We start from the raw sequence: 24,313 nt of genomic DNA on the forward strand, positions 1-24,313 counted from the left end.
TCATATTCTTTCTGTCCCTGTCCATCTGAGGAGTGAAGTAATAGAGTGGCTTTACTAAGCACCTGGTGTCAAGCCAGGGTCAACACACCACACCTTTATAGTTGATGGAGAGAACTAAATACTTCTCACAGTGACAGAGAAAGCCTATATGACAGAAGCAGACAATATGAGAGTTGACACACATCTGTATGGGAACAGGTGCTTGCATGAATATGAAAATAAGATGTCTGTGTAGCGTGGTGAATACTGTAATATAAATTCCATGGATAGCAAATGAAGAAGGTAGAGGAGAAAGAGAGGATGTGGCATAGCTAGAGGCTGAAAAGTTGAGTTCCCAAAAGAGGGACAAAGGAGATATCATGGTGCCCTGGTCACTCTGAGCATTTTGTTTTTTTCATAAAAAAATTATTTAACATGAAGTGTACAGCATTTTTACAGGTCAGAAATACATATTTTATATCACTGGTAAATATTAGAGAGATATTTTCATTCAACAAAGAGAAATGGAGAGCACACTTATTTGTGAGACTTCATTGTGTACTAGCATGTTCTTGGGATAGGGTAGCAAAGGCTACTAAACCAAGGCAGGCAGGCCTAGAGCCAAAGATTTAATTATATGTACAGGTACATGAACTGCAATGCCATCATGAGTGTGATTAAATATTTTGAAATCATTTGTGATGTGGTAGATCGTCAGAGATATTTCATGTTCACAGAATTTCACAAACTCCGGGAGACCCTTATCCTTCCAGAATATCAGCTAGAGGACAGATAGGAAAACAAAGGGAATCTCACATGCCACTAGTTACTATATTTAAATAACTGAATGAATTAAGCCAAATATGTCAGCTCTCAGTGAAATTGATATTCTGATAACTTTGTTAGATTTTAAATAGCAGCTGTCATATAGGACTCATAAAGATTTTGAAGGATGTCCCTGACTCTGTGAGTCAGAAAAGACTTTGGCAGGAAGCAGGTAGGGCTTACAGACTTCTGATACATACAGGCGTATCAGAAGTCTAACCTCAGTAGCAGTGGGATGATCAGGGAGAGCCTATTGACTTTAGATATCTCTGGCAGGGATTATTGATTTTTTATTTATGATTTAGATAGTATTTAGCCCATATAGTATTGCCCTCCATATAGAGCATTTGTCTTTCCAGAGCTGTTAGGCTTGTCCTAAAAAAAGTACTCTGTAGGGAACTTAGGTATTTTTGTTGCTTGGCCATAGGACTGTTTGAAGTTCTGTGATAAAAATTCTGCATCTGCATGGTAAAAAAAAAAAAAAATAAAAAAAAATGCAAGATTCATGCCATACCTAAAAATAACCCAAACAAAAAAACAAGCAAGCAAACAAATACTTATTAAATGATGTTTAAATTACTAGATACAATCCATTAAGAAATATCTGGAAAAACTAAAGTGCTCTAAACAGAGATAAAATTCTTTATCTTTCAGATTAGTATAATATTATTAAAGCCACTAACTAACTGTACTTCAACTTTCAATTGGATTACATCTAGAAATTCAAAATTACATTTCACATATTAGGTTTATGTAGCTATGCTGAGTACTTCTGGTCTTCAGGGACATGCTTTCTTAAGGAATATACAAGCTGAAAATTGATCTGTCTGGTAATATCATTGGAGGAATTAATTCTTACCTTACATTATAAGAATTGTGAGAAGCAAATTCTCTGCTGGACTAGTTCCATTTGAAGTCAATGAAGTAATGTCAGGAGAGAATGTGACAGTGGTTCCAAGTGTATTTTATGACCATTTTCACAATAACAATAAGATGTTTTATTTTAAATTTATTATGTTCTATATCTTCTTTTTCCATACCAAGATAATATGTTACAAAGAATGGTTTCTTTTTCCTGGCTAATTTATGCAGTCTTGCAGATCACCTTCAGTATGTTAGACTTACAGTTAGCATATTTATTTTTCCACCAGTAATTACATCCTGCCTAATTTCTGTTATTGCCTTTGCATTTATAATGCCCAAATATTTAAGATAAATAAAGAACAGTTACCCAGTTACACTGAGGGTGATTCTTCTTCATTAAACACTCACGTTAATGTCTCGGTGCCTTCATTAGATGCAACAATGATGTTTCTAGGTCTCTTAGAAGCTTTCAGGACAGTTGTCCAAGAACTGATTTCTGGTTTCACTCTGTGTGCATGTGTGTTGGTTGTTTTTCCCTAACTGTACAATGCAATATGAGATTTGAAGTATCATCTCATTAGAGGTTAATAGTATTGAGCGTTAGCTCCTAACATCATTTAGAGATTATGATCTGAGCTGTATATTTTATAAGTAACTAATTGTTTAATCTGATGTTGCTCATCTATAGGAAGCAAATGGATAAGAAATCTGAACTGTCTTTGAATAAAGATTTCATTAGAATTTCCAAAACTAATCATCATCTTCTCACACCAGACATTTACTTTTTAGATACTTACATGTTGCAGAAACAATGTGAATAACAATATTTGTTATTTTCTAATTGTGCTTCAGTCCACAAGATATAAAACCAAATGTATCTAACAAGGCTTGTAAATTACCAGCTAAATTTCTATCTCCTTTTTCTAAAAAAAAATGACACTTCTCTGCAGTCCATACCAGGAATCATATCATATCTCTTCAAGATCTTATCTCTATGATCATTACATATCCTAAATTTAAGGCAACTAACGAATTTAATTCAGCAGATGCTGCAGTTGGTGTAGTAGTTCCTGGGCTCTGCTTTGTAATCTTCTAGATCTCCTGGGAACTTTCTCCAAGATCACTGGAGGACTTGTGGGAGGTCTCTGAGGAACCTGTTGAGAAGGAAGGATCACCATAGTCAGCTGTGACTGCCAAGCTCTATCTAGCAGCTTCTAACAAGCTCTGAGATGTCCTTGACCAGCTTTCATCCCAGCTGACTCCTGGTGAGGAATGGTCAGGCAACCTTGCAGCAGGTGGAAGGGCTGGTCTTTATTACATCTCATGGAGTCAGCTAACAAAGATCAGCTAGCCTTCTATGCAGAAAAGCATCAGGAGTTCTGCTGAGGGTAGTGTGTGTGTATTCAGTGATGTGATGTGGTGCTGCAGAGGAGCAGCTGTCTCTGTATCATCAGAGGCTTTGGCCCAGACGAAGTTCCTCAGGGAGGATACAGAACTAGAGCTGTAGGGAGTGCTGTGGCCTCTTAGTGGGGCAGGGAGGAATACTTGTCTGCAACAGGTGGTCACACTGGTGGACTACATGCACTGTCAAACGAAGAAGTTGTAGGAGATCAGCAAACTGTCTCATCTCTGGTGTTACAGAGCTCTACTGGAAGTTCTCTAAGAGTCTGCATTTTCAGAAGTCCAAAGTTCAGAATTCTGAGAGAAAGGAAAACAGGTAAAGAGCAGGACCACAGCCCTGGACTTCCAGAGAAGACTTCAGCCTGATCAGGAACCTGCTTACAAGAATTCAATTTGATTAGGGCTTGGGAGGGGAGGGGTTGTGTGTGGGTGTGTGTTTAGATTCACCTTCATCAAGATCAAGAACGGTCCATCATGACCACTAGGTTATCAAGCAAAGATGATGGGAGGTCTGCACTGATGAAAAAAAAGCATCCCCACTAAATTGAAACATAATTTAAAAAAACCTAAAACACAACATGGAAGCAGGAGGAATATAGACACAGTCTGAGCATAGGGGCTTGAGGTTTAGAAGGCTAAAGCTCTCCTGAATCTGAATTGGCAAGGGTTGTGAAGGGCAGTGGAGAGGGTTTCCTTGGAAAACGTGCACCCACTGCTGAATGGGTCAGAGGAGCCCCACTTAAGTAATTAAATATCTTGACCTGTTCATTCAGCTTGGTCTTTACTGGTAAAATTTCTTACCAGAGGTACAGGCCCCTGAGACCCATGGGGAAATCTGGAGAAAAGACAGACTTGCAAGAGAGACCCTTCACTCAACCATTATGGGAGTCAGATGCCAAGTTATAAGACAGTATATTCCACAGGGGAGACAGTTTCGTTATTACAAATATTTTAATTATTTGCATAACCATATTTAGGTAAAAGGGCACAGATAATTTTTGGATTGCAAAATTTTTCTTAATAAGGACCCCAGATAAAGACAGTGAAAATACAAAATGGGAATTATGCACTCTTGTAACAAGTGAAGGCTTTCATCATGTCCTATGTTGTGGAGTCATACATGACTAGCTTCATTATACATATCTTTGCTAACAATTGTCTAATTTTAACCGTCACTTCATGATACCTTACGGAATACTGGCTTAAATGTACACTGCAGTGTGTGGTGATATACAATAAAAATGCATCTCATTACTGGGTATCAGTGTTAGTCTTTCCAAAATAAGTTCTCCTTAAATGAATTGACTAAATAAATTAGTTATGGAAAGCCATTTTCTTACCAATGTGACATAAGAATCTGCTTATCCTAGGAAGAAATTGCCTTCACTATTTATGTATTTTTTTAGTCATTGGGAAACATGAAAATTCAAAACAGCCCTGTCAAGTGATTTCTTTCATGAAATATAGTATATTTAAGACATAAAAACTTAAGAGATCTTTTCATAAACCTGTTACAAATATTTCAGTAATTAATGTCAACACCTTTTTTTTTTATGTGGCTGCTTATTCTTAAATAAATAATAGCATTAATATATGTCAATGCTTACTAAAGATTTTGACACAGTAATGTTGTTACGTGTTATTTTTGGCAGCGACTGTAACTAAATTAAAAAAAAAAACAATAAACTTATCATACAGCTGCAATACCTTTTTGTGGGTAAAGTAAAATAAAATCTTCCTGTATTATGGAACAGAAAATTAGTTTGTGAAATGTGCAGTCTAAATTTACTACCCTTACAGGCAAAGCATATATTTAGTAAAATATTTTTTGTGAGCATAAGAACTAAGGGAGAAAAATGCCGTTGTTTTTTTACTTAAATATCCTATGGCAATGACATTTATTTACAATATTATTCATTAAGCTTTGGTTTTACATGAATTTTTGATTTTTAAATTTCCTAATATTATTCAACTGGGTTTTGGGTTGTTTTTTTTGTTTGTTTATTTGTTTTTTGAGAAAATAAAAAACATGCCATCATCAAATGTATTTAAAAATGGACTTGGAAAGTGTGTTCACCAGGCTAATAGAAAAAGGTAATTAAACCAAGCATATTTTTTTCCAACAGATTTTATTCTCATGTAGAATCTTCTCATACATTTAAATTTTCTATTTTTCCACTAGCTTTTCAACCATAACCTTAAGGGAAGGAATACTAATGTGACTTTTGGGGATATAGAAGAGCTTAGAAACTTTGACAGGCACACATTGACATGTAGATTCAGATAATTTAATTTTAAAATAAGATTTATTTAGTTAGGGTTTATAAAAATTAAAATTGAAAATTAAAAATTAATTTCATGATTATTAAATTCACTTTTTACAGAAGGCTAGAAACGTACAAGATTGAATATTAAATCTTCATACTATCATCTGTAGCTTTGATGTGGTTGAAAAACGGACTAGTTCTAACACAAATCTGAGAATGAATCCTGATACATATCTGCCCAGTAGCCTGAGAAAGCCTGAATTCCTCTATTTGGCAAGCATTGATGTTGCTACCCTTGCGCATTTTAAGAAGCATTAGTCTCTTACTGAAGGATAGCATGAGGTGAGGTCATGCTCTCATCACCTTCTGCACTGGCCTTATTTAACTCATTAGTAGCAGTCATCCACCTGGTATTATCAGCTATACATAACACTTTCCCAGGTACTACAGTTTACAATTTTTATCGCCAAAGTGTGTGTGAAAAGGGTAAAACTCACTTCATAAAACAGACCCCTATCAGTTATTCCTCTAAAGAGATTTAAGAATATCAGTTTTTCTTTCTGAAGTCACTTGGAATTTATTCTTGCAACATTGACTTCCTATTTACCTTTCCAAACAGTGGGGGAACAGCAGAGGAAAACTCAAACCCAGTCAAAATCCAGACTATGGTATTTTAGAGCATCGGATTTCATCATGTTTAAGGGGGAATCTACTATTAAAATTAAGACTTTAAGGTAGAAAAGCATGTTTCCTTTTGTCTGAATGAATAATCAACTGTTTTAAGTGAAGTGGCCACCATCAGCAATTCACATGCTCAGCACGTTCCAAATGTCTGAATTACATAGTGCAGAACTAAAGACAGTATTACCCCCAAAGGATGCCACTTCAGGAATCTCTGTCTTTTGGTTGTGGCAAAATGATTCACAGTTTAAATTAAGAGCTTCTAGAACCCTGCAGGGTGAAGCTACTTCATTGGCTTCTGTGATTCTCAGAAGTAATTTTTCTTTTCTCACTCTGTGCTGTAAAATCCATGGCAGACATAAGCTTTCACAGAGGAACATTAGAACAAAATTTAAGTTGGACAGTACTGAAAATAAAATCAGGGGTGAGGAATGGCTGGTGGAGGCAGAGAGGGGAAACAAACATTCTTAGAGTCACTTTTGTAAATTATGCAGAAATATCCAGGATAATTTGCATATTTTTTCACCCTATTCACTGATTAGAGTCTTCATTCCTACTATTACTCTACTTCGTATATTCCACCCGCAATTAAGATAATATGTTCACTTACTTTAGTGGCAACACAGTGTACATGAAGACTGATCTGTTGCATAAATACTCCAACAGTATCACTGGATAGTAATGGAAAATATATATTTCAGTGCCATGCTTTGTTATAGTCTCCAAAAGAAAGGAAGTGTGCAATTAGAGCAGATTTCAGATAGGTTCAGACACCAGCTGGGACATATGACAATCTGTACACAATAAAATGGAGACTTAAGTGAAGAATTTAAAGACTAGAACAATCAAATTTCCAAATTATACTTGCAAAACCAGAAGTTCCTAACTCTTGTAGAGTTTATTCTGGTGGAAATCTGCCTTTTGAGCCTTGCCTTAATCTTTAAAATGTTCTTAAAACATTTTTTTAGCATTCTTCATTCAATAATTAAATATAAGGTAGATGATCTTAAGGTCCTTTCCAACCCATTTCCAACCATTATAAGATACTATGATCTTTCACATATGTTCTATTGACTCATTCTTGTCAGACCACAGAGCCCTGACAATGTCCTATGGTTTGGTAAAACATCAAAGAATTGTGGCACATGATTATTACAACACTTTTAGGGAGGGAAGCCTTATCTTCTAATTCTCTGTACATAACAGTTGATACTGATACAGAAGAGTGAAAGCTGCGTAAATACATACAAGACTACTTCATCTTTCACACATTTCCTATAATATTTTCACTAGCATGATGCCTGGCCTTGATATCAAGAGTGATTGCAAAAAGTGAAGGGCAATGGGAAGCTTCTCACAAACATATAGATATACACATAACACATGGAAAGATCAGCCATCAACAGCAGCAAAAAATCAGGGCTCCTCACAACTGCCAAGGAAATAGGTAAACAAAGAGCCAAGCACAAGACAGAACTGGTGTTTGCAGCAGCAATATTGTGTTTGTGGTACAGACCTATATCAAAATAACTGTCCATGACTGTGCTTCAACACCTTGTAGAAGCAGCATCTTACTCCACTTTCCTTAATATCAAGCTTCCTATCTTATTATGGTGTTTGCTGAAAACAGATTATTTGAAACAGATTATATTAGTTTAATAACACAAATTAATGGTCTAAATTTACTGCTGAGTGGAAGCTTGCAAGGAAGATCCCATTTCTAAAGAATGATAGTCATTAAAGACATTTAAACGTCTGTTTACAGATTGGCAAAGAATGTATGTTCATTTCCCTAATTTATTCCACCTGAGGATATTAAAGCTCTTCACGAATTTGAATAAAGCCTCACCACACTATGTGAGGTAAGAAAATATAATTATCTTCATTTTACTGATAGAGAAATTGAGATTTTGGGGAAGAAATTAGAGGCTATATCATCGTTTTCTATCTTACTAAAGTTCTACCACTTTTATTTGTATAATTCTATCAGCGTTATTTATGGAATATTTAATGATTAAATTTGAAGCAGGAATAGTGAAGTTTGATAGCTTATATAAAGATGAATTCTAAGTGTTTAAAATATCCAGAAATGAGCTATACCCAAATCCATTAAGATTTGCAAGAGCAGTATTAGTTCATAACTATCATCAAATAATAATGTGTTATCAGGAAAAGATAGGAAAACTGCCAGGGGTGATTTACATTTCAAAAGTGACTAACATGCATGTCATCAGTTTGAAAGAAGCTCCTTGAGGCATCTTAAAGAGCTGCTTTTCAGAAAGATGTTGATCTCTCCAGTGCCCTTAAAGGTATGAGATACTCAAACAGTGAAGCACCCTTAATTCCTAGATATTTTAAAAAAATTAATCTTTAAGTTCTTTAGACCAAATAATGCCTGTTTCATATAATTTTTACACAGTGGCTGCCTCAGTGGAATAGCTATAGTGAAATAAGTAATACGTCATAAAAATTTTGCCATTAATCAGTGTATCATAATCTTTAAAATCGTATCAGGTTCATATAAACTCTTTAGCATTTCCCTTATATTATTAAGCAAAATAAAGTTAAAATAAGTATGAACAGAGTAACAATAAATATAAGTAGAATATTGTACCTTGAAGTTATCAATATTAGTACACAGTAACATTTGTAATTCCCAGCTCTAATAATATTTATAATAAGAAGTGTGGGCTCAAAGAAGGCATAACACTTTCTTTTGGAGGGTATTATTTTTTTTAATTGGCCTACATAATTGTTTCCTTTTCCACTAACTTTGCTATTTAAAATTCATATTTTTATATCAGGTTTGGTTCCATCAGAGCATGAGAGTTTTATAATTCATACATGAAATAAGCTGCAAGCATTGCCATATTAACACAGCCCTTTGTACTGTATGAAGATTAAATTATAAATATTAAAACAAAGAAAGAAGAAATAACCAATATGAGTTGCAGCAAATTAACATTTTATTATGCTTTCTGCTTTTTAGACACAAAGCATGTTCTTACTGCTTGTTCTTCGTTCAGTTTCAAATATTTTGGCTTATGTTTAAAGTATAAACCCTGCTTTCTACCTAATCAGAAGGAAGAAACATTTATTTTTTCACCCGTTTTATCCCTCCTCATTTAGAGTTAGAAGTGACTTCTGTTAAGACAGATAAACGTTCCTTCATTGATAACATTAAAGTAACATTCTTCACACTTGGAGGATCTGTATGCTTACAGATGGCTATAGTTATATATTCACTTGGAATCCAGCTAAGAAATCATGGAATAAATTTATTCTCTGCCTAATGTTATAAAACAATTAGGTACGGTATAAATATCTGTTGTGGTTTAAACCCAGTCAGCCATAAATCATGCAGTCACTCTCTCACTCCCCCCTTTTCTTTCCCTCCCCCTACTCCCAGAGGTACAGAGAGGAGAACTGAAAACAATGCAACTCCCACGGGTTGAGATAAGAACAGTTTACTAACTAAGGTATAGCACAGATCACTACTGCTACCACCAATAATAATAATGATAGAGGAAATAACAACGGAAGAGAATACAACACCTCACCACCTGCTGACCAATAACTTGCCCCACCACCTCCAACCAAGCACCGACCGATAACTAGTCGAACCCCACAGTAAACTAGCCCTTCCAGGTAACTCTCAGTTACATTCTGGGCATGATGTGCTGTGGTATGGAATACTTCTTTGGTCAGTTTGGGTCAGGTGTCCTGTCTCTGCTTCCTCACGGCTTCCCTTCCTCCCTGGCAGAGCATGAGGCTCAGAAAGTCCTTGGTCAGTCTAAACATTTGAGCAGTGACAAAAATATTGGTGTTATCAGCGCTGTTCCCAGGCCGAAAGTCAAAACACAACGCTGCACCAGCTACTAAGAAGGAGAAAAATGACTGCTACTGCTGAACCCAGGACAGTATCAGAGTGACATTAGGTTCAATAATGAAAAAAGGAGATGATGAGTAAATATTTTTAGCATCTTCCACATAAGTAGTTAATCCTGGTGCAGTCCTTTTCATATAGTTAAAAACTGCATGACTGTGAATTGTGGATGAAATCTTTATTTAATGACAACTACAATTTATGCCTAAGCATGGGATACTTAAGACTTTAGGATTTACTTTAGTGTATTTATTTATGTATTTATTAACACAAACCTATTTGAAGTATTTGGCTTCTCAAAGTTGTGTGGCCATTTGTTTTAAATACAGGCTGAACTCTAAAATGTTTTGGTTCATAACTTCATGTGAAAGATCATACCATTTCAGGGTGAGCCCTTTTGAATTCTTCACATCCTTGTTCATTTATACCTGGTGTGTTCGGTGTGCAGTGATAGGATCTGTAGATTCTGAACTTACTACTTTTTTTCATTGTTTACTAAAACTGATTTCTAAAACTCCATAATTTCAGTGCAGACTTTGACTATTCATATTCTCTTAACCTTTTTATGCTATGTACATTTTCTTGGATAAATGTTAGATGTAGTGTCCATTGGCATTTTTTTTCTGTGAAGAAAGTGAGAGTATAGACAAAGCTGAGAATTATATGTTGTCTAACGTAAATGTCCTTGCAAGCCAGGGTGAAAGTTCATAGTGGAAAGAGTCTGTAAGAATCCAAGAGTAAGGAAGCTTAGGTAAACTAGGTGTATGTTAGCCCAGACTAACTCCATAAAATATCAGATACATCTTTTCTGCAGCTGAAGTCCCTCTGGAGCATGGGATTTTTAAACCCAGAATCAAGAAGTCAAAATTGGTATTTCAATAAATTAGGGGCAAAAGAGGTCATGGTGTTCAAGTCCTGACTTGGACAAACTATGTAACATGAATGTCCCCACAGCGTGGATATATTAGCATGAGTCTCACTAGACAAGCAAACAGAAGTGCAAATGGAAAATGGTACGTGGAAGGGATCATAAAGTCACTTGCTTCAGTAGATCTCAAGCCTGTTTGGCAAACAATAATGTAGGCATAGCTTTATCTCCTTGAACGAAAGAAGGATGGAGTAGCAAATCTTAATATTACTAAATCTCTAAATTGTCGTTTTTTTAAAACATATTCAATTTTTAATTTAATGTGAGGCAGTTACTGTGTAGAAAGTTATTTTTCCCTGCAGAAATACTAAAAACATGTCAATATAAGAATATCTGAAATCTCCAAAGCCAGGCTGAAGGCTCTTGGCATAATTTTTCTACAAGCCTATTCTGCTCAGTGATGTTTTGCTAAAATATCACTTGAGAAAGCAAGCTCGTTAATGAAGACAAAAGTAATTTTCCAACTGAATACAACAAAGTTGTATTTGCTCCATCTGCAGACTATCAAAACATATTCACAAGGACTTAAAGACTGAAGAACACCTGTTTCAACTTGCAAGATTTACATATAATTTTATATACCAACAGACCCATTTAATCAACACCATTATTAACACACAGATGAATCATCCATCAAAATATTTTTTACACTCTCACTGTGTACAGTCCTGTAGAACCTGAGCATAATGTATTGTCCTTGAAACAGCATTCCTTGTGAAAAATACAATCTGCTATTTCTTTTGCAAAGCAGCAATATGGTTCAAAAAAAAAAAAAAAGGTTTATTTCAGTTTTAAACTGATTCTATGAAACAAGAAATACCTGTTAGCAGTTTCCAGAGAAAGATACCTTGGCACACAGTAAACTACCTGCTGAGATAGCTCTACTACTTCAGACTGCCTTCACAGTACAAATGCAAGATCAGTTTTATTGGAGTTGCACACTATTGAAATAACACAACAGGGTAGAAAGCTGATGATGACTTAACATGGATTTGCTAAGGGCAGCTCTTAAGGCCTCAGACGCTGCTCTTAAAATTGTATTTTAGAGAAGTCTGCCTCCACAGAAAGTATCAACTGTTCTTACAGCTTGAATGTGTGTTTGCACTGGAAAGGAAATGGAACCTTCCCTATCTGCAATGCATATGTAGGGTAAATAAATAGAGATTGACAGTAATTCAGTACCTTTTCTTCAGCAGTCTTTCTTGACATCTTTTTGTGCAAAGGATAAGATAAGACCCTGGAGCATACAGTTCTGGAGTAATAAAGACACTGTAATAGCTTATGGAATTAGTCATGTAAGGCATTCTACTTAGGCTAGATTAATCAGACAGTATGGACATAATTATTATTCCACCAATTGCACAGGGTGGCTGGGAAATCCACATTTGTCATTTTATTTTCTGAGATGTTTACATAGGCACAATATTTAGAGAAGTAGCAAGCATTTAGAAAGGCTGAAGAGAAACAGGAAAAAAAGTTGTGAAGTGTATTAAATAACTGTCATTGCATTTTTCTGCTTTTTAAAATGTAGTCTCTAGTCCATACAGAAGGCTATTTACTCTTAGTAGTTAGACATAAAATTAGTCAGACAAAAAAGTAGATAAAACACTCTACTACAGATAGATGGCCAAAATGTTTCTTTTTCACTGCTGAGAAGCAAATATAAAATAAGAACCATGCCATGCCCGAGTCTGCTGTTTTGCAGATATGAGGCTCTTTTTTCTTATTTACAGATTTTGCCATCAAAATGTAATTTGAATTCCTAGACCAAAAGTTGTAGTTTTATTTTTTTCTAGAATCCATAGGCTACCATGTGTCTCCTTCTAAACTTATACTTCTTATCACCTTCTATAAAAGTTTTTTTGAGAAAATGTAGTATTCTCGGCATTTAATGCAATTCTAAATGTCTTAGGCTCAGCAGTAGCAGTTATTTTTCTCCTTCTTAGTAGCTGGTGCAGTGCTGTGTTTTCGACTTTGATCAGGGAACAGCACTGATAACACCGATGTTTTTAGTTGCTGCTCAGTAATGTTTACTCTGACCAAGGACTTTCTCAATCCATGCTCTGCCAGTGAGAAGGGGAAGCCGGGAGGAATCAGAGACAGGACACCTGATCCAAACTAGCCAAAGAGGTATTCCATACCACAGCACCTCATGCCCAGTATATAAACTGGTGGCAGTTACCCAGAAGGCTCAGATCAGTGATCGGGTTGGTCTGGGTATCGGTCAGCGGGTGATGAGCGGTTGTATTCTCTTCCCCTGTTATTTCCCTTATCATTATTATTATTGGTGGCAGCAGTAGTGGTTTGTGTTATAGCTTAGTTACTGGACTGTTCTTATCTCAACCCGTGGGAGTTGCATTCTTTTCGATTCTTCTCCCTATCCCTCCAGGAGCAGGGGAGGTAGAAGGGCTTATTTATCTAAGACATTAATAATCATAATGACTTAGAAAGTATAAATTCTGAACTATTTGTAGGGTGTTTTGGGGCTTTGTTTTCATAGCAAAGCAACATCATTCCAGGACAAAGCTCAAGCTATGTAAGCTACTGCATTCATTAATTCTACAATGGTACCATATTCCTGAGTAAATATCAATAGAATAATTTATGATGTGTCAAGACAGGTTTTTTTATAACTACATCATACAGAATGGAATGGTTCATATCATAGATCTGTTTGAAAAATTGGGCACTGAAGAAGAGATGATCTCATGTGACATTTGGCCAAGTTCAATTTCAGCCCTGATGTGTTGATACGGTAATATAGACAGTATTTTTTCATGAACTTCCAAAACGTTCTCAAGTACAGCATCATCAAGACGACACTGTATTCCAGGCATGTTACTGAGGATGTCAAACATCAAAAATGCTGAGTGTTGACACAGGTCTGTAGAGTGATATTTAAAATGGAGGAGACCAACATGTAAATGTTTTGAAATCTGTGTAATACGTAGTATAATTCTTTGGTGTCAAGGACCCTAAAAATAAAGAAAAAAACCTGTTTTACTTCACAAATAAGGTATTGCAAATAGTTAGTGGAAATGGATGGTTGTAAACACAGCAGTATGTAAAAGCTGATACAATCCTTTAATCTCACTGATAGAGTAGGAACACTCAATTTCTTCATTACTGTTTTAGAACTACATTTTAAGCCTTTGGAATACGTCTCTCACTTAAAATGGTAAGTGTATGAAGACAGGCTGAGAAAGTTGAGGCTGTTCAGCCTGGAGAAGAGAGGGCTGCGTGGAGACCTCATAGCAGCCTTCCAGTATCTGAAGGGGGCCTATAAGGGTGCTGGGGAGGGACTCTTCATTAGGGACTGTAGTGGTAGGACAAGGGGTAACAGGCTCAAACTTAAACAGGGGAAATTTAGATTAGCTATAAGGAAGAAGTTTTTTACTGCAAGGGTGATGAGGCACTGGAATGCGTTGCTGAGGGAAGCTGTGAATGCTCCATCCCTGGCAATGTTCAAAGCTGGGTTGGACAGAGCCTTGGGTGCCATAGTTTAGTGTGAGGTGTCCCTGCCCATGGCAGGGAGGGTGGAATTAGATGACCTTAAGGTCCTTTCCAACCCTAACTGTTCTATGATTCTATGATTCTATATTACATTGACTTTTAAGCTTCCCAGTAAATGTTTTTCTCAAACAGACTTTTTCCTTTAACACTCTTACTTTTTAAAGGCAGAAATAGGCTAACAGTGTTTGGTGGTTTTGAAATGGTTTGCTATCTGCATGAGCACAGCAGCAAATCAATTTTTGTTTAGGACATGAATATCACTGTGCACAATATAGAATCCAGCAGGTGTTCAATAGGAAACAAAAATCATATTTACTTGCAAGCAAATTTTGTTCTTCAGTTGCTCTCTGGATTTAATTTAGGTTTAGTACATAGCAAACCTCTAAAGCATTTTAGGTAAACAGATTTATGTCAGTATAGGGACTGTTTAGCCACTTTCCAGCACTAACTTTACAGAATGAGGATGAACTCCTAAGACAGTAAAAATGTTTAGAATACACATGATTGCATACCCATGGTGTTTGGGATTGCTTATACAAAACCATTCTTTCTAAGCCACATCATAAGGTTGCTGTTCAAACTTTGTTATAATACCTCAATGTTTTCTAATGCTCATTGCACCAATGTTGGTTTGCATAACATAGCACAGTTTTAGAGACTGTTTTGCATAACATTCCAGAATTTATTGTATTTTATATCGGTACTTGTTTCTTGCAGTCTTCTTTTACTTTTTTTTTTCCTTTTACTATTTTTTTTTGTTTGTGGCTGTATTATGAAGTTTAGGGATGGTGGCTGGTTCTTTTTTGTTTGTTTGCTTGTTTGCTTTTATCCAGGATATTCTTTAGTGAGATCTGTAATAGTAGCAGTCCTTTCAACATTTCTTACTCTGTCCTGTCTAAGTATCATTGCTTCCACCATACATTTATAACATTGTCCTGAAGAAACTGACTGATCACGTCTTGGACAGGTTTACACTTTACTGGATAAAAAACTGGTTGGATGGCTGTGGAGACAGTGTTCTCACAGGAGAATGGATAATTGGTACATAAACCCTGAATAATTCCAAATGATACAGCAAGGCCATGAGAGGCCCAAAGAAGCTTAAGCAAGCAAGACAAGAAGAAGCTGGAATTCACTGAGTTAATGAGAACTGTGGACTGTTGGCAAGCTTTCGAGGTCAAGTTCTCACACCTGTGCTTAACCAATTATATGTTAGTCACTAAGGGTCTTCAAGACATGTATCCAATCATAATATGCCAAATCACTGTAAGTGCATGTAAGAAATAGTATAGAAGGAGTTAAGGCTTTGTAATAAATTTGGCAATCACTTGATTGCATTGATCGTCTCTGTGTTGTCCGTGACTCCCACGTCAACACATGGCCAAACCAAAAGAGTGGTGGCGAACGGAGCTGAACCCAGTTAGCAGTCAGTCACAAGTGGTGTTTCCCAGAGCTCAGTTCTAGTTCCAGTTCTGTTTAATAACTTTGTCAATGATCTGGATGAGAGGATTGAGTGAAACTCCAGTATGTTTTTGATGACATCAAGTTGGGAAGAAGTGTTGACCTGCTAGAGTGTAGGAAGGCTCTACACAGGGATCTCGACAGGCTGGATTGATGGGCTGTGGCAAGTGGTATGAGGTTCAATAAGGCAAAGTGCTGGGTCCTACACTTGAGTCACAACAACCCCATGCAATGCTACAGACTTAGGGATGAGTGAATGGAAAGCTGTTTGGTGGAAAAGGACCTGGCTATGTTGGCTGACAGCAGCGGAACATAAGCCAGCTTGTGCCCAGGTGGCCAAGAAGACCAATAGCATCCTGGCTGTATCAGAAGTAGTGTGGCCATCAAGAATAGGGAAGTGATTGTCCCCTTCTATTTGGCATGGTATCCTGATCAGGTATACTGATCCCCACTATGTATATCTCAAATTCCGTGCTCAATTTTGAGCCCCTCCCTGCAGGAAAGACATTGAGGAGCTGAAGTGCATCCAAACGAGAGCAACAATCTGGGCAAGAGTCTAGAGCATATGTTATGAGGAACAGCTGATGGAACTGGGATTGTTTATCCTAGAGAAAAGGAAGTTCAGGGGAGACTTCATGCCTCTCTACAGCTATCTGAAAGGAGGTTGAGTGAAATGGTTTCAGTCTTTTTTCCCAAGCAACAAGGTATAGGACAAACAGCCTCAAGTTGCACCAGAGGAGCTTTAGGCTGGATATTAGGAAAACTTTCTTCAATGAAGAGTATGTCAAGCATTAGAAAAGGCTGCCAATGGAAGTAGTTGAGTTACCATCCTTGGAGGTATTTAAAAGATGTGTAGCTGTGGTGCTTAGGGACATGGTATTGTGGTGGACTAGGCAGTGCTCTGTCAAAAATGAAAAATTGAGAACGCCAAAATGTCAAAAAGAACATCAGTTTTCTAAACAGTTAAGGTCTTTCAGTTATATAATTATTTAAATGTACTTTTTACTTTGAACATAACTGCAGACCCCTAAAGAAATAAATTCTGTACTTGAAAACATAAATGAACTTTGCTTGATAAGTACCATTGAGTAAGTATGCAAATTACTATCAGTCTGCATCAAATTTATTTCTTTGTAGACTGAAACTGCTGGAATTTAGGGGTAACTTTTTTAGCAGTTCTTTGAATTGTGGACTTGAGTTCAACTTTCAGAAAAACTAAAAGCAAATCTTGGTTTTGAGTCTGTTTCTGTGAAACTTTTACAGGGCTTCTTTATAGAATCTCAAACAAAGCTAGCTGAAAACTGGTACTTTGTTTTTTATATACATATTTTTATACATGTATATATGAAAATCACTTGTATTCTTTTTAGTGTAGGGAGTAATAAAACTAAAGGAAAAAAACACATAAAACAACTAAAGAAACCTTCTAGAATTGAAATGAAATTGGCGTAAATTTTTGAGGAAGAAAAACAATGAATAGGAAATATGAAGGAAAATTTGACTACGGAATAACTTGAAGTATCAAAACCATGTTTATTACAAAAAAACAAACACCACCACCACCAAATAAAGAAAAAATGGGGCTATCGGGGGGAAGGATCCTCTCTTTTCAAAGATAGTGAAAACATGCAGGGCATCTATTTTTGTCATTTTCCAGTAATGAACAAACAGGAACTTTTCATACTATCTACCACATTTTAACATTCCTGTTAGTGAATACTTGTTCTGATTTTAGGAAGAAAGAGGTAAGAGACCCTCTCTTATTTTTAGCAGTAGTGCCAAAATACTGTAACTCTGGCCTAATTAGTGTATTCCTCCTTTTTAGTCTTACACTCCCATTTGTTAAGAAATAAGACTGTAAAATAAGATGTTCTACGGTTGACAATGCATGGATTTTCATTCCTAAGTGCATTTTCTTAATGCCAAGTTATAAACCCTCTAAATATAATGTTTATAATTTTTGTGCTGCTACAACCTTGAATATGGATGGATGGATGATGGCAGTGGATGTAGTCTACCTTGACTTCAGCAAAGCATTTGACACAGTCTCCCACAGCATCCTCACAGCTAAATTGAGGAACTGTGGGCTGGATGATCAGGTAGTGAGGTGGACTGCAAACTGGCTGAAGGAGAGAAGCCAGAGAGTTGTAGTCTATGGGGCGGAGTCTAGTTGGAGGCCTGTAACTAGTGGAGTGCCTCAAGGGTCAGTACTGGGACCGGTATTATTTAATATATTCATCAACGATTTAGATGAGGCAATTGAGTGTACTACCAGCAAGTTTGCTGATGACACTAAGCTGGGAGGAGTGGCTGACACGCCAGAAGGCTGTGCTGCCATCCAGCGAGACCTGGACAGGCTGGATCGTTGGGCAGGGAATAACTTGATGAAATATAACAAGGGAAAGTGTAGAGTCCTGCATCTGGGCAGGAACAACCCCAGGTTCCAGTATAGGTTGGGGAACGACCTGTTAGAGAGCAGTGTAGGGGAGAGGGACCTGGGGGTCCTAATGGACGACAGGATGACCATGAGCCAACACTGTGCCCTTGTGGCCAAGAAGGCCAATGGCATCCTGGGGTGTATTAGAAGGGCGGTGGTTAGTAGGTCGAGAGAGGTCCTCCTTCCCCTCTACTCTGCCCTGGTGAGACCCCATCTGGAATATTGTGTCCAGTTCTGGGCCCCTCAGTTCAAGAAGGACTGGGAGCTGCTGGAGAGAGTCCAGCGAAGGGCAACAAAGATGATTAGGGGAGTGGAGCATCTCCCTTATGAGGAAAGACTGAGGGAGCTGGGTTTCTATAGTTTGGAGAAGAGGAGACTAAGGGGTGACCTTATAAGTGTCTATAAGTATATAAAGGGGGAGTGTCACGAGGATGGACCCAGGCTCTACTCAGTGGCAAACAATGATAGGCAAGGGGTAATGGGTACAAGCTGGAACACAAGAGGTTCCACTTAAACTTGAGAAGAAACTTCTTCTCAGTGAGGGTGACAGAACACTGGAACAGGCTGCCCAGGGAGGTTGTGGAGTCTCCTTCCCTGGAGACATTCAAAACCTGCCTGGACACATTCCTGTGTAACATTATCTAGGTGTTCCTGCTCCGGCAGGGGGATTGGACTAGATGATCTTTTGAGGTCCCTTCCAATCTCTAGCGTACTGTGATACTGTGATACTGTGATAACTGAACAAATGATACAACTATAATTATGCTGTGAGAAACATAATAATGTGTTCTGAACTTATAATTTGGCAATTTATTTTCTATAATTTCATTTTTACTTTGCCTTTAAATGATTCTTTATAATTTTATAAGCAGCATGGTTTTCTGACTAAAAATTAGATTGGTTCCTCTTTTGTTAGCACTGAATTGCTCTTTCCTCCATTTATTATTTCTGCAGTTATTTGAGACTGTCTCATGCAGAAGTCTGAGGACCAGACTTCCAAAAATAAATTGCAGCTCCTTTAAAATAAAGTTCTAAATGTTGCCTATGCTTGACCTAACTATCCAATATTTTTCCAAGAAAAAAAAAATGTTAAATTTAGAATCCAAATTGAAAAACAAAAATACAGAGAGGCCCAAACCAAATCAAAACACTTCCTTTTCAAGGTGATTAATGTGATTTCAGTGTAAGTAACCAACTTAGGAGACTCCTATTTCTGTCTCTTGGAACCTGGAAGATGAGAAACTATATGAAAGTATATACCTAATATTGGGATGATCACAGGCCTTAGAATGCTGCTTCTTCTACTAGAGAGACTTTTAGTCAAAACTGTAAACTCTTGCTTTGTCTCATTTGTCTGTCTTCACTTTTATACTTTTGGCTTCTCAGTGACTATAATGGATTTCAAGTTATACCAACAGATGTAAGTAAATCATCTAGTCTGACCTTCTGTTTAATCCAGGCCATTAAATCTCTCAGTTTGTTTTTTAATGGCTATGACAAACTCTGTTTGTCATTAACTATAAACAAAGAATTTTTTGAGGAAATAAAATAGAACTTCAAAATTCCGTCTATTTTTATATTGTAGAGTTGATTGCAAGCCTCTCAAGAGAGCGAATATTCACTGTATTTTTCCCTTAGAATAAATACAGTAAATAACATCCCCCAGACCAAATAGTCATTTATTTGAGCAGGTCTATTCATATTCAAGAACCCCTTTTTTCCCCAGAATACATCAGCACCAAATTAAGACAAAATAGTTGTGCTACAGTTGGTCCCCAAAAGTTTCTTATCTCAGGCTACACACACTCCTTTTCCTTTATCAATAGCTTTGACTTCAGGTATTCTCCACTTCATACAAATCAACTGTCTTTTCCTCCCTGTGAAACACACTTTTGTGCCTCTACTAGCTTTTGCAAAAGTATATTATATATCTGATTAAGAAATCAATACAGGATAAACAGATCTATGAATAACAATCCTGCAAAACGGAAATTTTTCTGTGAAAAATTTAGAAGCTTATTACAGACCTAGAGGAGTTAAAATAATGACAGAAAAAATACTTGTGTAGGTATCATTATTTTTTCTCACTATTGGAAATCTATAGAAACTTCTTAGAACTATAAGGTTTCATCCATTTATGCAGGTGCTGTTGTACATAGTACCAACAATTGCACCAAAACACATTGTGCATGACTTAACAGATACAGAGATTGGTCTGAAAAGGTCTAAATTATAGTTTCTCCTTTTCACCATTATTTTAAAGAAAGGTGTTCCCTATTTAGTCAAGATAATTTTTTAAATTATCGGAATGCTAAGAGTGCCAGTCTCTTTTAAATACACTCCCAAATCCATCAGGAATACAGACTGAAGATTTTTAAACTTTTAAAACTGTAGTGCAATGAAAGAAAATTAATACATATCAATTAATGAATCTGAAATGTGTCTTCAAATATTTTCTCCAATATTTTCTCCAAATATTTTCTCCAATATTTTCTCCAGCCTACTCCAAACCCCCCAAAACCCCAGGCAACGCTGAGTGAAAGAGAGAGATAGGAAGATATCTACAAATTTCTGATAGAAGGGAGTAAAGAAGATGGAGCCTGAGTCTTCTTAGTCACACCCAGTGACAATCCAAAAGTTAATGGGCATAAATTAAAGAAAATTGCAGTCACCCATAAATAAAAACATTTACTGTGAGACTAGTCAAACACTGACCACTGAATATGGTCCTGCATTGAGCAGGAGGCCTTCAGAAAAGTGCTGAAATAATTGTATGATAAAGATTATGTTGAAAGGCCATTCATCATTTAATTAATTTCAGTTCAATAACCACTGACCTTGTTTATCACCCCACCCTTTATTCCCTCTGAGATCAGAATGGAATACCCTAGAACAAGTCTATCAAGTAGCTTAAGTCTCTGATAAAAAACCGTGACATTAGTGGACTCAAAAGGGTGACAGGAAGATCAATTTTTACCAAGGTTGTCCAATCAGTCATATACAACTGCATTAACATTGCTCCAGTGTTCTCCTTGTCATTACAGTCATTCTGGTCACCCAGTGCAGTGACTAGGAATGTAGGAAAAGACCTGACCCAGATACAAGACGAGATCAGTAATAACACAGTACTTCATCTGGAGAAAGTAGAAGATGCAGCAGTGGCTGTTTATTCTGATGCAAAGACATGCAGTCCTTATTGATTAAGTCAAGGAAGCCAAGACTGTGTGACCTTTTGAGGCTGAGCAGCAGATATCTTCCACAGTGAAAATGACAGAAGGTACATTGTAAACACATTCTTTAATGTTGTATATTAAAGTCCTGGAAAAAAAAAAATAAAAATTGCTTAGTACTAGTTAAATATGAATATGGCTTTCTATTATGTACAAATATAATCAATCTCTTATTATCTAATGTTTGGTATTTTTAAGTAAATAAAAAATCTCTCTTCTCAGTTTTTTTTATAGGATCCAAAATCACACAACCCTGCACAGTTCAGAAGAACTTACCTGCCTGACAGCACTTCTATTCAAAACTTAGAAAAACTGAACTAAAAGTCAGCTTCTTAACAAAATTTTAAAATCAGCTAATTCAGATTAGACCTCAGCTTCTGCTGTATATATTTTTGAAGAAAAAACCTGAAAAGGTTTGCAAGAGACCACAAACCAAATGGCTCAATGTACTTTGAAAATAAAGGATAAAGTGATATACTGCATTAAGTAAGCAGCAAAGCTAAGAAGTAGGTTTCCTATTACTGGCTACCTCATTTTAATTGGGATGGTATCTTACAAGCTATTTCTAAGCAGTATCTATAGTGAGAAAGAAAGGAAAATAGAAAGCAAATAATATAATTTACTACAAATGCATTAAAAAAAAATCCATTTTAAAAAGCTAAGACTTCCAGTCTTTTGGAAGTTGTTACTCTTTTGACTTGCATGGAAATGAAAATGAACGCTGCAATTATATGCAAGTATATAGACTGTCTGCCGTGTTAAATTTCAGTTTTCTTCTTTGATAATATTGCAGGTTACTAATTGCAGTTTGAATGCCAAAAAAAAACCCTTAACAGATTAGCAACTGCCTTTAAAAAAAAAAAAAAAAGAATTGAGAAAGTTTTTTGCTGAGATGAATGAGATTCATATGAAATTTCTCAACAAAAGTCTCAAAACTGCCATGGTAAATGTTGTGTAAATTGCATAAATTCCCACTGTGTAGTATGAACATTCAGAATTAAAGTGGTGTTTAGCTGAGAAACCATTTAAATGAAAACTGTTGAAAGATGTGGGAGAGTTGATTCCGGTTTTCATGGAGATCACTAAACGCTGAATAAGAGGCAACAACTAAGTAAAATGTAGGAAAATTTTATTTTAGGTGTACAGTAATTTTAGTTACTGCATTAAAACAATGACTATTTAAAAAGTTGCCAAGTTGAAAAGTGCTAATGTAAGCATTTATGTATCTAGCTGTACCTGCGACATTTATATGAGGTAGTTATATGCCTTCAAAATTACTAAAATAGATACTGTCCTGGGTTCAGCAGTAGCAGTCATTTTTCTCCTTCTTGGTGCAGTGCAGTGTTTTGACTTTCAGCTCGGGAACAGAGCTGATAACAATGATGTTTTGGTTTGGCCAAGGACTCTGTGAGCCTCATGCTCTGCCAGGGAGGAGGGGAAGCCAGGAGGAAGCAGAGACAGGACACCTGACCCAAGGTAGCCAAAGAGGTATTCCATACCACAGCACGTCATGCCCAGGATGTAACTGGGAGTTAGCTGGAAGGACTGGGGGACTGCAGGGTTGGAGGAAGTAACAGTCGGTGCTTGGTCAGGCTGGGGCGGGGGAGTTATTGGTTGGCTGGTGGTGAGGTGATGTATTCTCTTCCCTTGTTATTTCCTTTATCATTGTTATTATTGGTGGTAGCAGTAGTGATTTGTGTTATACCTTAGTTAGTAAATTATTCTTATCTCAACCCATGGGAGTTGCATTCTTTTCAATTCTCCTCTCCATCCCTCCGGGAGTAGGGGGAGGGAAAGAAGGGGGGGAAGTGAGTGAACAAGCTGTCTGGCTGGGTTTAAACCACCACAGATACCTAGATGGATAGAGGCTGGTAAGGCAAATGAAAATGATATTTGGAAATTTAAATATAGCATAATTTAAAAGCATGTGTCATTGGAGACATTTTTTTTTTTTAATAATCACACTGTGGAGAACATGCACTTCAGGGCAGTAAGGACAGATTTCTGCCTTTGTAAAATTAAGGTTATTTTCCTCCTTAACACCCTCAAAGTAAAAGTCATAAGACCTTAAGCAATTAAACCATCGTCAGGCTTTATCACAGTAATACAAACATTTGAGTGATGGGCTTAATATTGATAATGGAATGTATAACTGAAGATGTGTACAAATTATATATTTTCAAGGGTACAAGCTGTATGTTTCAATTCTGACATACAAAATAAAATAAAAGATGATAGAACATGTTTTGCTCCATTGTTATACTTTGCAGAAGTGCATATTTAAGATTACTATTGGTTGTGATTCACTTATTGTGGAGACAGTGTTCTCACGGGAGAATGCATAATTTGGTTTAAACCCAGTCAGGTAATTCGTTCGCTCACTTCCCCCCCTTTTCTTGCCCTCCCCCTGCTCTCGGAGGGACGGAGAGGAGAATCGAAAAGAATGCAACTCCCACGGGTTGAGATAAGAACAGTTTAGTAACTAAGGTATAACACAAATCACTACTGCTACCACCAGTGATAATAATGATAAAGGAAATAACAAGGGAAGAGAATACATCATCTCACCACCAGCCGACCGATAACTCGCCCCCCCAGCCCGACCAAGCTCTGACCGATACCTCCTCCAACCCTGCCGTCTCCCAGCCCTTCCGGCTCACTCCCAGTTACATCCTGGGCATGACGTGCTGTGGTATGGAATACCTCTTTGGTCAGTTTGGGTCAGGTGTCCTGTCTCTGCTTCCTCCCGGCTTCCCCTCCTCCCTGGCAGAGCATGAGGCTCACAAAGTCCTTGGCCAAACCAAAACATCGCTTGTTATCAGCTCTGTTCCCGAGCTGAAA

This window comes from Pezoporus occidentalis, unplaced genomic scaffold, assembly GCF_034315485.1.
Source record: "Pezoporus occidentalis ecotype Australia unplaced genomic scaffold, CSIRO_AGI_Poc_V1 ctg42, whole genome shotgun sequence".
In the NCBI taxonomy this organism is placed as follows: domain Eukaryota; kingdom Metazoa; phylum Chordata; class Aves; order Psittaciformes; family Psittacidae; genus Pezoporus; species Pezoporus occidentalis.